General features: G+C 44.7%; 1 protein-coding gene across 3 annotated transcripts in view; it reads left to right on the forward strand.

Moving 5' to 3' along the window:
• The window catches only part of cdc42bpab (CDC42 binding protein kinase alpha (DMPK-like) b), a 152,660-nt gene that overhangs the window by 84,317 nt on the left and 63,343 nt on the right, over positions 1-5,000 (forward strand). The window lies entirely within an intron of this gene.

Here is a 5,000-nt window from a genome sequence, read left to right on the forward strand (position 1 = left end):
GTGTGTGTGTGTGTGTGTGTGTGTGTGTGTGTGTGTGTGTGTGTGTGTGTGTGTGTGTGTGTGTGTGTGTGTGTGTGTGTGTGTGTGTGTGTGTGCGTGTGTGTGTGTGTGTGCGTGTGTGTGTGGGTGCAAGTGTGTGTGCGTGCTTGCACAGGTATGTGTGAATGTGCGTGTGTGCAATACATGCATGCCAGTGTGCATCCGCTAATCACCTGTGCTGAAATCATCTGACGGGCAGATTGGGAAGTTCACCCTCCTGTATCAGATTCAGCAGACAGGTATATCAGGCCATTAGTGCAATCACGTATCACCTGTATCAGGTTCAACCCTCTGAGGTCTAAGGCTTTTCAGAGGCTTTTAGGCTGCTTGCACCACCCTAACATTTCAAGTATTTTCATTTCATATATATACCGTAAATCCTCTAATTGTGGCCTGTATTCCATTACTGGCCGGGATTCTAATATTGGCCGGTCGGCGGAGGTAAATTGGGGCCGGTCTCTTGTACAGGCCGGGTCTAAAAATAGAATCAATGATTTATTTTCCGTTTACCGGATATCTCACGTTGTTCTCAAAATCCACAACTGTAATCATTAAGCTGGTTAACATTAGACATAGTTCCTCACTCCGAAAAAGGACTCATTTGCTACTATAAAACAAACGGTGCACACGCCAAAGACTAGTTATTACATGTGAGCAGTGTGTTAATATCAGCTGTGTGAGAGCGACCGCTTCGGTCAGCTTTCCTGAAGACGCGTGGGTAACCTATAGCAACAACACGAGCCCGGAATACAGCCAGAGGCAGAGCGCGCCCATACAGAAAGAGATTTTGCCTTGGTTGCAAAGTTGTGAGAGCCCTCGTCGTAAATGCATTTGGCTGTCAAACTTTTACTATGCGTTGCCAGTGGAGGAAAATAGAAGGCACGCTACAGTATTAGACAATAATATGGCTACCTCGCTTAACCTTCATATTTCAGTAACGTACGCTTCACACATAGAGATTGCTTCAGGCTACGGACCGGAGACAGAAATTGCATGTAGACCACGGCTGTTCCACAAGCATGATAGCCAGGGCCGCTGCTAAGGTTTTGGAGGACCCTATATTTCCCCGACATTTGGCTGCAGCAAGAAACAGGTTGCTTTGCGAAGTGGAGTAAAATAGGGAGTGAAACAATCGCAGATATTGGAATACGACCGTCAATGTCAATGTTGTTGCCGCATGTCGTGTCCATAAACTCAAGGCGAGAACAGGGGAAAGACAAACAGAGGAAGGGACACACGCCTCGTGAGTAAAAAAATGGACCGACGATGGTCTCCTAGTCATTCGCACCATACCGTAACTATTATGGTAACTGTAGCCTACTTTTTCAGTAAATGAACCAAGTATTTTATTGGTTCAAAATACGGTAGACACATGGTTTTATTCATTCCATTGGTAGTCTGTTTTGCTTAAATAGGAATATTGGCCTGTCTCTAATTCTGGCCTCCTTCCAATTATGGCCTGGTCCAAGATGCACTTGAGTAAATACAGGCCCCGGCCAATATTAGAGGATTTACGGTAAATTTAGGACCTGGAAGGTCTGAGGTTTCTAGTGGTGTGACTTACTGTATATGTTTCAATGACAAAAACTCACAGAGTTACAGATTTGTTTTTGGAGACACATTGACCTCTGATGGGCACTCGGACTTCAGAGGGTTAATAGACAGGTATATCAGGCCATTAGTGCAATCACGTAACATCTGTATCAGATTCAAGAGACAGGTGTATCAGGCCATTAGTGCAATCACGTATCACCTGTATCAGGTTCAACAGACAGACAGGTATATCAGGCCATTAGTGTAATCACGTATCACCTGTATCAGGATCAGCAGACAGGTATATCAGGCCATTAGTGCAATCACGTATCACCTGTATCAGGATCAGCAGACAGGTATATCAGGCCATTAGTGCAATCACGTATCATCTGTAGAAAAGGGGTTCCACGCGCTTCTGTTTTTTCATCTGATGCATCAACAGGAGAGAGAGCTCTTCTTGAACAAAGAGAAGACATCAGAGCAGCACAGATGAGAAGCTTGTCGTTTTTAATCAAGTTCACAACATATGAGGAACTAACGTTTCGATGGGAAGCAATCTCCATCAGAGTCCATGTATCACCTGTCTCAGGATCAGCGGACAGTAGAGCTGTGACGATACACTCAACTCATGATTCGGTTCACATCACTATTTTTGACCTACGTTTCGATACACCTCACAATTTCTTTTATGTATCTTTTTGATGATGGTTTATTGGTAGGATAGGTTACAAGAGGGTACTAAATTAAAAAAAAAATCTTTACAAATAATAATGATGGTGATTTCAAGCTTCAAATCAACATTACATCATATCAGAGAATGGTACATGAGAGGGAGATAAGTCAGGCTCGTTCTTTTCCGGTATCCACTTTATGTCGGGTGAACGCCCCTTTAGGAGACCTTCAGTTAGGAGACCTTCGGAGTCCTGAGGCTGAGAATAAATGGAGTCCTCTTAGTGCTGTAGATGGCGGTAGGGCACGTCTTGTGCAAACACCTCAAAAAGACAAGAAGGAGGGAACAATGCCCCCTTAGGAGCATTCACTTGAGCACACACTTTTGCATTCAGGTGGGCGTGTTTTGATTCCTCTTTATTAAAATTCCATTCTCTTTGATCATATCATGTGTTTTTTTTCTGCACCAAAGGGTAACAGAACTTTGAAAGGGTTTATCACGATAGTGCCCTAGCAGACAGGTATTTCAGGTCATTAGTGCAATCATGTGTCAAGTGCACACCAGCAGTGAGAATAGAAGCGCCTGGCACGGTTATGACATTCTGAAGGCGGATTTGAAACTATTCCATTACTGCATCGAGTCTACACGCTTCACTGGAGTGGAGATGAAATCAGATGAAATCAGATGATCACATGGATCACAAGTTTAGTTCAATGGCTCTCTGGCGTTTCATGCTGAGACGTTTCATGCTGTTCCATTTTCGACGCATGATTACTGTCTTATGCATGCGTGCGTGTCTGTGTCTGTCTGTGTGTGCCTGTCTCTTGAGTGTGCACGTCCCAACCTAACGCACCACTTTTGCTGTGAGGATACTTGTAGTTGTGTGCACATTTTGGTCAGCAATCACAGCCAATGCATTTGTTTTTGCTGTTGATTCAAAAAACTTATTAAAGTGCAAATATATATATATATATCAGTGACGTGCGCTGGGATTTATGGCTGGTGAGGCAACTTTTTCAATATCAGATTTTCAAATAAATAATTGCCAAATAGGCCTACCGACAAGTTCCATATGTCATAGCAGCTTTCTTAACATAAGGTAGGCCTACATATTTTGACATAAGCTTACTGCATTTCCGCAGAGAAAATGCTATTAGATCTCTCTCTCTCTCTCTCACACACACACACACACACACACACACACACACACACACACACACACAGGATTCAAACAGTGGTCTCACATAAACCACACATCACCAATGTGGACAGCAGAGCAGAGCAGAGGAGAGGAGAGTAGTGGAGAGGAGAGGAGAGAAGAGGAGAGGAGAGGAGAGAAGGGGAGGGGAGAGGAGAGGAGGAGAGAAGAGGAGAGAGGAGATGAGAGAGGAGGAGAGGGGAGGAGAAGAGAGAGGAGAGGAGATGAGAGGAGAAAGGAGGAGGAGTGGAGAGGAGCTCAAGGAGAGGAGAGGAGAGGAGAAGAGAGAAGAGGAGAGGAGATGGGAAAAGAGAGGACAGGAGAGGAGATGGGAAAAGAGAGGAGAGGGGGAGAGGAAAGGAGAGAAGAGAGGAGAGGGGGAGAGGAAAGGAGAGGAGAGGAAAGGAAAGGAGAGGAGAGGAGAGGAGAGGAGAGGAGAGGAGAGGAGAGGAGAAGAGGAGGGGAGGTGAGGGGAGAGTAGATGTGGGACAAAGGTGTGGCAGGAAGCGAATGTCAACGTAAACAGATATTACACGCTTCGATATGGTCACCAAATATTTTGGGACTGTCATTTCTGTTATGCCTACACCTTGGAATTAAATCAGAGTCTTGTAGTTACACGGGTATATTTGATTTACCTCAACGGTACCCTGTACTCAACTTTACAAACAGTTACCGGGCACATGAGAATCCGGTGCCCATCACAAAAGCTACCACACTGGACAGAATCACGGCGGATTCTCTCTCTCCCCACGGGTCTCACAAACACAGGCTTCACACACATAGGAAATTGGTCTTACCTGAACTCGTGCATCAGGTCCATGCGCCGCTCTTTTCCTTCACTTTGGCGTTGTGCATGCTAACGTTACTTTAGCCGGTGCTGTTCATCCAAAGCCCCAAACGTCGCCCCAAACGTCCAAAGCAATTTGGCATTGAATATGAGTAGCCGCGAGGATTTGTGTTTCGTGAGGCTCCTTAGTCCTTAGTAAATTGTTAAGTCGTAAAATCCCATGCGAATGGTCTTCCACACATTCTCGCCGGTTGCAAACAAGACACAGGGGAAACAACAAATATTTTCTGCAGTGTTGTACCACTCACTTTGAAATGATGGGGTAGTTATTCTGACCGGTCACCTGAGTAGCAAACCCTTCAGCTCTGTCGGTCCTCCATTCTTTATCACATATTTTCCCCTTGGAAATCCAACTTTGAGAATGCTCTTAGTTTTGTTATGAAATCCACTTGTAGCAGTCAAAGTGAACAAGCTAGCCAACAACACCGACTGACTGTATTGTGAACTTCAGATTCGCTATGACGTAACTGTCCAGCAAGACTCAACACCAGAAAGAGTCTGCGGCCAGGCTACTGCTCGCCTCACCATTGTATCTTTCAGTGGGCGTTATGCCAAAGCGTCCAGAGTAAAGAAATGATAATCACAGGTAGAAAATATTTAAAAAAAATATCAGGAAATGAGGGCACACCATACATACTTCTATTAAGTGTATAAAAACGTTTAATACAATATTACCAGGTTGCATTCACAGAACGAGCAACATGGCGCAT

The sequence above is a fragment of the Engraulis encrasicolus genome, chromosome 18, assembly GCF_034702125.1.
Source record: "Engraulis encrasicolus isolate BLACKSEA-1 chromosome 18, IST_EnEncr_1.0, whole genome shotgun sequence".
NCBI lineage: Eukaryota > Metazoa > Chordata > Actinopteri > Clupeiformes > Engraulidae > Engraulis > Engraulis encrasicolus.